Source organism: Triplophysa dalaica, chromosome 15, assembly GCF_015846415.1.
Source record: "Triplophysa dalaica isolate WHDGS20190420 chromosome 15, ASM1584641v1, whole genome shotgun sequence".
Lineage (NCBI taxonomy): Eukaryota > Metazoa > Chordata > Actinopteri > Cypriniformes > Nemacheilidae > Triplophysa > Triplophysa dalaica.
Window position 1 is genome coordinate 2,915,392 of NC_079556.1, and position 12,278 is coordinate 2,927,669.

Below are 12,278 nucleotides of genomic sequence, written 5' to 3' on the forward strand. Positions count from 1 at the left end.
TGTATCATTTTATCCCTATTAAAAAAAATGTCAGAGACCTTAAGAGACCGTTCTCAAAGCCTAAATGAAATAAGAGTCTCCCTGTGGCGATAAAACATATGAAACAGCCGGTTTGTTTTCAGAAAACCTGAATGGACTACTATTGAAGAATTTGTAGTCGCTCCAGCTCAGAGAGAATTCACATGACTTTTATCCTTGAAAGGGGACTTTCTCCCCGACACTACCTCACAGCATCAAACAAGAGTCAAAACATTCCCAGCATCCCCTCCCGAGCCAGAACAACTCTCAGAGTTTCTTTTCTGTAGTTCAGCATGATACGTTCACCATACAGACACCAAACAAACTTTGTTTTGTATATATTTTAAAGCTGTAATCCATAACTTTCGCATAATCAGCATCTCTGTGAAACACAAAATTGCAGATTACTTTGTGATTTATCTATATGTGGGTTGAAGTCAGATGATGTCAAACTGACATTTCCAGAGAGCTCGACTTCTAAAACATTATAATAAACCCACAATTGTGAAATAATGGTAAGGTGAGGAGACTGTTAACACAGTTTTGGCGCACAACTGATTTTAGTTTTTTAACAAAAAGAAAAAGTTGCAGATTGCAGTTTAAGGTTGTTTTGTTTCTTGTAAGCTCTTACACACTGTACCATTTCATTGATGCAAATCTAAAGCTTAATACAAACGCTTATACAAATATTCTTTTGCTGCCAAGAAAGCACTTTTTTTTTTTTTGAGTAATTAAATAATTTTATTCTTTCAGAAAATAAACACCCAGATTAAGAGGGGTTACCTAAGGGAGGGTAAATCTGCAGCAATGTGCATGTCTATACAGCAATGGCATTAAAATTGCCTCAACACATATCTTATAAAATCTCTCTTTAACTCTTTTTCTCTCTCTCTCTCTCTCTCTCTCTCCCCTAACACTTATTCACCAACAGAGTGAACAACATATGCCAACCCACGTCTTTCTGCCCCACCCTGGTGACCGCACTCCAGCAGGGTGTGTCCTCAAGTTCACTACAGTTTTACACCACACGTTCACCTCATCCATCTGATTCACCAGACTTTGTTATATAAGCACATTTCTATCTTTATGAATGACCGTATTGATCCAGCTGCCAGATGCAAATCCCATTTGCACTGGGCCACGAGTCAATGCATGGCGGGAATACACGCCAAAATTATACGAGGCACGTTTACTTTTCAGCATGTACCGGAAAAAAACTATTACCTTGAATCAACTGCAAAGCTGACGCATCTTTTCTATAAAGGCCTTTTTGGGTATATTTTATGAGCATCTGTGGAGCTGCAACTAAAAGTAACATCAGATTATGAACAAAAGACACATTAACAATAACGAATGAAATCGATACTTCTGTTTGGGTTAACGCTGACTACATGCTAAAGTGTATAAACTTTTTGCAAACTTTCATAACTTATTAAAGATTTCATGCATCATAATAACCCCATACTGTATGTTTTCTCTTAACTGTACTATTGTTGCCTTGTCCTCCACACAATATTAGTCATCACTTGTGGTCGTGAAGCATCCACTTCCCCTGCTCTGGTTTCAGATCACAGAGGACATTGCCCTGCATTGCCGGCACTATGTCTGGAACCTTTTTAAATCTAGATCTGCCCAGTTTCTGGTTTTCACTGGCTGAAGATGGAATCGACAGGACCACGTCTGACGTTACTGATCTGCATCAGACCAACCGCTCCATGTAGCAAAGCATATTTGTTTATCAGTCAATTGTGAATCAAATGAGCCGATCTGACATGCATGCTTTAAAAGCGGCATTGAGAATTTTAACAACGAGTTAAACGTGTGCATTGCATTCTTGAAATATACATAGACTTGCGTTTCTGTGCATAGCCGAAACTGCTGTCATGGGTTTCATTAGCAGTCTCGCCTCATTCGGGGAACAGTCTAGAGCTTTTGGGCTGTTGGATTTGTAAAGAGAGAGTTTCCAATGAGGCACACAACTCTGTGATGTCATGGGAAATTCAATGCATTCAAGAGCAATTTGCATTTTCTTTCTTCTCTGGTACAACTACTGCGACAGAAACAAAATGTTTGGAACTGAGGTCTTAACATTAAATCGGGTAAAAATGAGAAATGACATCAAACAAATCGGCACATTCTCTTACATGCAATAAATGTTAAGATGCAAGTATTCGGAAAACAACAACTTTTTACTGTTGCATTTTCAAGTTATGCAAATTTAATATAGATAATTCATCTGAAATATTATCTTTGTTATTATTGGGATTGGAAGAAAACCCTGACTTTGGTTATGTCTGCCCTCTTGAGTCAATTTCGTAATGTTCAAGTCAAACAGACATGTCAATGTTAGCGGACAGCTTCTTCTGACTCTCAACATTAGGGGACCATGTTCATAGCTCATTTTAACTGGTGGTAACTATAAACTGATTAAATATAACTACAAAAATGTCCACGACGAGTGAGTTTAGTAAAGTCAGTTCGGAGAAAAAACTCCAGCAACATTTGATTTAAACCCAATATTTTGTAAATCTAATATTATATACATTAGCATCCACTTTCTAGTTATCACCATTCGTAGTTCAATATCATCGATGGTTGTTTGTGTTTTTGCATAAATCTTACAAACCCAACCATCTTCCAAACACAACTATGAAAAAAATGTGTCTCTCATAGATTATCCATTTCATATCGTCAAGAGATCAATAGATTGCACGGTCACAGGGTGAAACATCTAATGTGTAACATTCTTTAACTCATAAATGGATGGTGTTGATAATTCACATGCAGGCTGGTGACAACAATACAAACAAACATCTGAAAAAAACAAAGTAATATTATTGTTTGTACAGCACTTAAAACTCTGCAACTCTAAAAGCGAGAGATTTGTTTCCCATGATGCACCAGCAGTAATATACTGAAGCGTGTCTTCCAGGATTAGACCTAATGAGGTCTGGCCCGTTGGGACGACAACAGCACTTTCACACCAGACCTCACAGATAATCCAATGAACACTTGTTGCCTCTATGACATTGTACATTTTATTTCCTGCCTTTGACATCTTCATGGAAAGAAAACAACATTTCTGCCGCAATGATATTGAACAGTCCAAACAAGTCCGGGACATGGCCTCTCATTAAAATCTAACCAAATCTTATCCATTATTTTGCAACCCTGATCATGTGACTGGTTTTCCATTTTCGGTTTTATGTAATGGAGGTCAGCCAGTTCAGCTTTTAGGCCAGTCTAAGCTTAGCTAAACAACAACTCCTGGCCTTTGGTCTGTTGTCCCACGGTCAAAAACCAATAGATGCTCCTAATGTACAAGTTACAGCATCGAACTGCTATTGAACTAATCAAAGTCTGGTATTGACATTTACTACCGTTCGATTTTTTCTGTATGTTGTGAAGTAAACACGCTATATGCTTCGTTAAAATATTACATAATACATTTCTTCACACAAACATATAATTGATCATGTTAAAACACATTTACACATTCAGGCCTCTGCCTTTAGGCATTCCCAAAAGGGTCACAGGCCACACCCCCTGAGAATCAAAATGCCAGACAAAAAAAAAAAAAACAAGAAAGGCGACAAGAGAGTAAAAGATGCTAAAATGCTGTCCGTCAAGCACTAAAATAGTTTTCAACATTCAGACCTCTGACACACATTCCACAGGCAAGACCCCTATCTCCTCTTAAAGGAACAGTACACGCAAAAAAAATAATTCTGTCTTTATTTGCTCCAAATCTGTAAACATTTCTTTGTTCTCATGAACACAGAGAAAGGTAAGAATTTTAGCAACTGAGATTTCTGGGGCACCATTGACCATCATTTAAAAAAAATTCTTGATTCATTTGTTCTTTGCTTTGCTGAACACAAAAGAAGATATTTTGAAGAATGTAAGAAAGCAAACAGTTCTGGGGAATTTTTTTCACTTTTTCCCAACTATGATAGTCAACGGTGGCCAAGAACTGTTTTGTAAAAGCAGTCTTCCAAATATCTTTCTCAGTGTTTTATCAAAACAAAGACATTTATGCGGATTTGGAACAACTCAAGGGTAAGTAGTTGATAACACAATTTTAATTTTTGGGTGAACTATCCCTTTAAAGAATGACCCCCAGGGTCAGACTCCTCCAAACCCCAAAAAGCACACGATCTCAGGCATGCGATTTTGCGTTCTACATTTTGTCTGCCAACCCCGAGTCCTGAGCGGTCCGGACTGCAAAAGAGTCAAATGCCCAATCCTGAATCTGATTGGACCAGCAAATCACATCACACTGTTCTGTCATCAGTTGTCATCAGGTTTAAACCTCATCCAAATATCACCATGGCGATAAACAAATGCAAGGAGCTACTGAAAGGTCGAGGATATTAAAGTATCATAAAAAACAAACCAAGAACTGTCACATTTCATATACATAAATGACATACGTGCTGTTGACGTGTAGTCGATTAAGCATGAGATTGTGTCACTTGGCACACCCACAAAAGAAATGTACAAATGTTTCATTCCATTCAAAACATTTCCTCAGCTTATGGTTATTTGCTTAAAGCACGAGACAAAAAAGATTCACACACACCGGTTCAGCCGGGGTGAAGAACAAATATGAAAGTTAAGTGCCTTTAAGTGATCTGGAAGCTTCACAACACAACATAACAACAGCTTCCCCTGTCAACAAGAACAAACCCATGTGAGAAAACAATCCGACAGCTCACCTCTCAAAAAAGCTCGTCCAGAAAACATGCCCGTGTGAAACCCAGGCAGTCAGCGAGAGCTGTTGGTTTCAGCTCTGAACGTCACGGTGTTGGAAGCACGCAGCCCACGAGAGCACTTACATCTCTCAGCATCAAATCACAGAGCAAGAAGAAAAGCAAATAAAAGTCCCCCAGCTCAAAACATAGATCGCCTCAAAATGTTCAGACCTCCGTGGATCGCTTGAATTACTGTACAATATCCGAATGTAAACTCAAAATCTCAGTGCTGTGAAAAAGTGCACCGTACATAGTCAGACAGATGTTCCCGGTCAAAGCGGGACCACCCTTTTCTCCAATGACACTCCTCCTCTCTGCACTAACCAATAGGAACAGAGTTTGGCTCCTCCCACAGATCCGAGCTCTGCAGTACAATACAGTGTTGTACATTGTTAAGAATCTTCTATAAACATATTAAAATACCAACAGTGAACTAATCCTTGCAAACAAAGATGTTTACTTTATGCCTGTCTCCAAATAAAGCTTGCTTTGTGGGTTTTGTTAAAATGGCACACAAGTTAAGGAAGATTATTTGATTTATTATTTATATTTCTCATCATTCTAAATCTCCATAAATGCCTGTTTATAAAACCTTTTTGGTTAAAACAGATGGAGAGCATGATTATAAATCCAAACAACTGTCATGGAGCATCTTTTACTTCAGATATGTAAGGTTAAAGATTGTGTCCTTTGTTGTTGTTGTAAAAAGAATCAAGTTCTTACCGTTTAAAGAAGATGTTCACTCAAGATGTTCACTCAAAAAATCTTCATATCATTTCAAACTGTTTAACTCTTTCTTCTGCAGAACACAACAAATATTTTAAAGAACGTGATCATACGACTTTCTTTTGACTTCATTGTATGGACACAAAACCACTGAGACATTCCTCAAAATATCTTCTTTCTGTTGTACAGTAACAGAAAGGTTTTACATTTATGCATTTGCCAGACGCTTTTATCCAAAGCGACTTACATTGCACTATCCTACACATTTGTTATTAAAGAAAATAATATGATAGCAATTGGTATCAACAATTGATAACTATCCCTTTAAGACCAAAATAACATAATAGCTTCAAAGGAAAAGCACACTTACACCTAACACGGTCTCACATTGAAGATACTATATCACATAAGGGACATTCACACATATCTGGACATTGATCATTCAGTTACCATCAGCCCCTATCACTGCAGTGAGAGATCAATCACAGCAGCTGACATCATCAAAGCGACCCATCGACCAATAAGCTGTTGTAAGCAACCACTAGTCACGTACACAGAGTGACTGGTGTCCTTCCTCGAGCTGTCAGATTCAGATAACAAATCCCTTCATTTTCCCAATTCATCCCAATTTGGAGATCAAATTTCCAAACTCTTCCAGCCGGAGTGCATATGGCTCTTTCCTGTGCATTGTCCCAAAGGTCATGGTAAGGTCATCGACAGGAAGTGTCGGTACTGCTAATGGTGATGAACGTCTGTCGACAAGCTATAGATCGTGAACTTTGATCTTTTTCAGAGTGGAGAGGCTTTTTGCTTGGCCAGCACAAGAACAGGTAGCATGTGAGGTCACAGTCTGTAAATTTTGTTTATTTTAACATTTTTATGGAAACCGGTTATGTACTGTATGACTCATCACAATGTTTGGTTAAGGGCTGTAAAAAGAGTAGTCACAACTAATCGAAAGCAAAACATAAGTTTTTGTCTACATAATATATCTACTGTATGTACTGCATATAATAATTACATACTGTGTATACTTGTGCATATATAAATTCACACCCTTGCATTTAAAATTTAACAAAAAACATATTTATAGATTAAATATGTATATATAAACTATATTATATATAAATATAAAAAATGATATACACATTTCAAAAATATTTCTTAAATAGGCTATTTATATGCACGTGTATGTATTTATATATACATAATCTAATAGTTGTGCAGCCCTATGTTTGGTAAATAATTTAGTTGTCATTTAGATACTAAGAAAACACGTGAAGCACTGAAAAGCTAATTAAAAGTATTGCAATACTTAGATTAATGCATTTGGCAGATGCTTTTTATACATGTATACCATCAAAGCAAATATTATAATCAGTATGTGGGTTCCCTAAACCCTGGGATCAAACCCATGATATTTGCAATGCTAATGCAATGATCTTCTATTGAGCAACAGGAATTCATCATTTACAGTGTTGGGACAAAAAATTACAGTTAAAACTACATAAAAAAAATCATGAAGAGGTTTTGCCTGTGAATGTATTACACATAACGTACTGTGAACTTGCTATAATGTACCTGTGGTACAGTCATCTGCTGTTCAGTCATCTGCTGTTCAGTCGCGTGCTGTGTGCTTCCAAAGCGCTGCCGGCAGCGCGAACGGCCGTTAATATTAGTGATTATTCGCGAGGCCCTGCAGACCCCAGAGACGCGCACGGACGTTGAAACTCATCCGTCTACCATGTGTTTACATAGAAAAGCGGTGGGAAAGTAGTGCCGCAGATATTTGGATGGAAAATCAAGTTGTCTATGAATGGCCGGGCCTGTCACTGTAGCTCACAGCACAGCGTGTTCTGTACAGTAATGAAAACAGGTTGCACCACAGCAAAATGTGCAAAATGTGCACCCAAATATATTGTGCGGTCGCACAGGTTAAATTTAGGGAGCATATGCAACAAAAATGGTCGCAATTTCGAGTTCAGCACACCATCATGCCAATTTGACCATTCGGATCTCGCAAGATAGTGATGCGCGGGTCACCACACTAGGAATTATAAAGTAAATAAAAACAGAGAAATATATATATTCCCAAATATTTAATATAGGCTGTAGGGAATTGCAAGTAAAAAACATGTTATTTTATTTAGTTTTTAATGACGCGCACCAACCCCCCCCTGCAAATAAAGTGACAATTTCTTTGTCAACCCCGCCCCGCGAGCTACCCACCGGGTATGAGACGACCTGCAAATCATTATGGCAAGACACATTGGATCTTGTCACACCCCTAAATACCACTGAGACATTTCTCAAAGTATCTTCTTTTGCGTTTCACAAAAGAGTCATGAAAAAAGGTTTTGAACAACATAAGTGTGAGAAAATGATGACAGAATTTTTATTTTGGGAGTGAACTATCCCTTTAATATAAATAGGCGTAGCTATCGTCCAGGCCTTATAAATAATCATCTATCCAAACTGTTTATCCAAAGCAACATTGGAATACATGTTGTGCTTATGAATTCCTTATGGGATTCAAACCAGCAACCTTCCAGTAAACCCCCCAGGGGATTAACTGCTACACCTCACCACCCTCAGAGAGGAAGTAATAACCGCCTAGACTCAGGTAATGAGTTCAGGTAAAAAGAAAATTGTTTTCTTTTAGTGGAGTTCCGTCCTATACCCCCAACATAGCAGCGTCAGCCTTTGATTAAACCCCAGCATATCTAAACACCCACAGCCATCACGGAAAACTCCTCAGCATGCAAACCATTTGATTAGATATGAATAAATGAAAAACACAGTGTGATCAGTCAAGCTTAAGGTGTGGCTTGTTCGTTTTCACCTCTCCGAGCGCTTTCTCACACCCTAGAATGTCGAGTACAGATCGGCAGGTGTGGAAAGCGGGTGTGCCTGATGACAGGACGTACACCACATTGACCCATGGGATTATGGGTAATCTGCAGAGGGGTAGTTCATCACCCACCTCCGACCTTTACCCGGATTATGCCAGAAGAGTCTCCGTGCACTTTTTCACACACTGTACCGAAGTGAAGAAATATCTTTCCCTTTGGCCGCAATCCTTTTACGATGGAATGAATAACATCCTGGCCTGAATAAATCCTCAGCGCACGTCTAATGGAAAGTTACCCCACGGTATGAAGTTTGCGATTGGAAAGGCCAGCTAAAATCACTCATCTCATTTACACAAGAGTCGCATCAACACACCCACTCATTACACAGCAAAAACCTCTCATGTGGCCATAAAGGAAGGGATATCCTGTTTCCTCAAAGCACAAGGCAGAAAGTCCCTGTCCAAACAGACCATTTCCATTTCTAATAGATATGCCAGAGACCACTACGAGCGCTTGAAAGGAACAGGGTGGATTCACTTGGACATCTGTCCAACTCTGACACAGTCTCCTCTTTATTCGGCACGATCCAAATTTAATTCATTGGTTTTAAGAAAAATTAAAACCTCATGTTCGAATAAATCGCTCTCTTTGTATTAGCTATAGTGGTCATAAGTAAGGTCAAAACTTGTATAGATCATCTTTGTTTCTTTGGGTTCGTGAAGGAAAGATTTCTTCATCACTGGTGTGTCACTCGCAGGTGTGACAACTCAGAACCTCGCCCTTAAGAAACAACTGTGATTTATTTACGCTTAAACATATAGCTGTATATGACAACCAAAAAAAGCAAGCGTTGACAACAGCCATTTAGCTGCTTTTGGAGCTGCGGTTATGTCAGACAATTTATGGAAATAATTAAGTCTGAGACATGACCAGGCTTTCCGTAAGCCTACCGCAGCTATTATCCGGCTCATTAAATACAGCAAGAAGTGAATAAATATAACATTTAAAACAGCTCTGGCAAGAGGCGGTTCACCTAAAAATGTTATCATTTACTCACCCGCGTGTTGTTTTAAAACCGCATGACTTACTTTCGTCCATGGAACACAAAGAACAGATTGTTATGAAAAGGAAGACTCGGTCACCATTCGCTTTCATAGCTTTTTCTGGACAATGAAAGTGGATGGGGACTGGGGCTTCTCCTTTTATGTTTCATTACAGAAAGTCATGGAAGGTGAGCAAACTATTCTTTTTTTATTTTATCTCTATTTCTACCTGCAACATTGCAACCATGTTTATTGTTGCTCTTAAAGGGATCGTTGCCTCAAAAATAACAATTCTGTCATCTTTTTTTTCACATCTCATGTTGTTTAAAACCTGTATGAAAAGAGGATATTTAGAGATATTTCTCAGTAGTTTTGTCTCCATGCAATGGAAGTCAATGAAGCCTAGTGTTGTTTTGTTACAAACATATTTCCAAATTTCTTCTTTTGTGTTTAGCAGTCAAACAGGTTTGGAATGACATGAGGGTGAATAAACGAGGATGACATTCATTGGTGAACATTCCCTTTAAGACAAGATGTCATATGTTTCTCTCTTTGGACATGTTATAAAATGATCTGCGTAAAGACAGATGTATATTTTAGGGTGAGCTATCGCTTTGAAGAGAATAAAGAAAACTTTGGCAAGATTTCTGGCACAAACTGTCATTCTTTTGTCCGTACTCTATGTGATGCAGCTGAGAGCTCAGCCGCCTTTCTTCAACGCCGCAGGATAATGTAGTCAGTTTTCCCCACCATTAGTGTCTAATGTGCACCCCGAAGGGCCTCTTGTAGTTGCCAAACCAAAGAAGCATCATGGCTCACCCTGGTAACCGAAAGGGCAATAAAATCCCCCCCCCCCCACCGAGAATTATACTACAACTGGCTACTGTTTAAAAACACCCACCGCATGTGCCGGCACCAATCCAGAGCCAATTAGAGACCTTCAGACGTGATTGCATTTTCAGTCTCAGCGGTCTAGTTGGGGCCGTGCATTTCCACTTTAGCTACAGCCGCGTTTGCACACATTTCATGGGCTTCTGAAATTTTTGAGTTTGCACTTGCGTGTCACAGACATTCTCTTTCGCTAAGCTAGCTTGCACCCTCTCCAACACAACATCCTCCAACATCTTTATTTCAATTCCCAAGCGTATTCATTGTCTGTCTGTCTTCCTTGTGTAAAAGAGTTCAAGGTTATGGCTTGTTTCGGTAAGCCTCTGATGTAGATTCAAGGACAATGGCCATCAGCGCCCACCATTAACATTTGCTGAATCCATCATTTAACTTTGATTAAAACCTAAACCATGTGAAAGCACTTTCAAAATTGGCTTATGAAACAAATGGTTTGGGTTCGGACCACAGTGCCCCATGCTTGATCTTACTCAATACTCCAAGGCTCTCATGTTTTCTATGCACCACCTTCTTGACCGTACTTGTATTTTTTGTGTATTATCTAAATTGTACTTTGAGTATTTATATTTATTTCATTTTTGTCTTTAAATGTTAAACTTGCACTATAAATATATGTGATATAGGACTGCTCTAATTTCGCTGTACATGCATTTTGACAGTAAAGAATCTTAATTCTTTGTAATGTTAAATCTAAATGACAATTGGGAAAACAAGAGCCAAGTGTTTTCAAAAGGTTATACAATTATGCTATTTAAATCCCACAAAGATGACCAGAGTTATGATCACTATGGCCTTAAGCAGAAAGGATAATTTATCTAAAAATTATTTTCTCACCCACATGTCATTGGGGTGTTTTGGAATATGACTTTCTTTGTTCTATAAGGTATTCGGATGAAGTATCTTCCACAACATGGGAAAATAAATGATGAGAATAATATGGCATTATCACATTCCCATTACAGCCACTCAATCGTAGGTTTACATTAGAAGCCTAAAAAAATAAGCCACAAAGATTTTTTGGAAGGAGAACAAAGAAAATCCAAAGTCATTACAGGATATCTAAACTGGCACCTTTCCATCAAGTAGCAGGATCAAAGTCTACTGTACATACCTGCTTAACACAGCAAGGAACCTTTATGAACACCAGTCAAACCAAAGATCAAAGATCTTTTTTAAACAGACACATGTTTAGTCTGCCATAGTCTCATCTTCATCAAGTACCTGATAGATGACGTATTTTTGTAGGCTAACCCAGAAGTAAGTGTCGCTCTGGTTTCCTCGACAGAAACCCTATCCATTTTTTCCATAGACTTTTGGAAGATCACAAAAAAAAAGGCTCTGTGATTTACAAAGGTTTATGATGTATACACATTTTGTCTATCAAGATTATCTTTACAAATTAACACAACATTTTTTACTTTTGATGCCGAAATACAATTGGCAGAAGTAAAAAGCTAACACAATCCTATACACAGACTACACTATGGTCGCTCGATATCAACGTCACCACCAAGTAGGGCTGGGATATATAGGATATATATTGCGATTCATGCTAATTATACATGTCTAAATCAATTCAGAAATCGAGTCGATGTTTTATGCAGAGCTCTTCCGTGAACTACTGCTGTTTGATCAGTAGGAAGCACCACTCAATCTTAAATAACTACGAGATTGAGTCATTTATAATGTGTATTTGAAAAAGCAACACTCGTCTATCATCATTAATATAAATCAACTTTATTATCATGAAATTACCTGAAAAGGTTTGAAGAACAGCAATAGAATATGACCATACGCATTTCCTGGAACTAATTGTTCTTCTTCTGTTTCCCATTAATGAATTTTATGCGCAAGGGCGCCCTCTGGCTTTCGGATTGAGAAACTGAGAGCATAAGAATCGTACGATATATTGCCCAAACACAAAGCCTCCGACAACTCTTTCAAAATGTATCAAAAAAGTGTTCCCTGGTAAGTAACTA

At 38.4% G+C, this 12,278-nt stretch overlaps 1 protein-coding gene across 2 annotated transcripts in view; it reads right to left on the reverse strand.

Moving 5' to 3' along the window:
- daam1a (dishevelled associated activator of morphogenesis 1a) overlaps positions 1-12,278 on the reverse strand; it is a 40,907-nt gene that overhangs the window by 24,121 nt on the left and 4,508 nt on the right. Inside the window, exon 1 of one of the 2 annotated variants that reach the window (XM_056767602.1) lies at positions 4,737-5,026. The exons of the other annotated variant lie outside the window; for it this stretch is intronic. The gene's annotated coding sequence lies outside the window, so the exon portion shown is untranslated. Of the gene's footprint in view, positions 1-4,736; positions 5,027-12,278 lie in introns of those variants that run through there. 2 annotated transcript variants of the gene reach the window in all.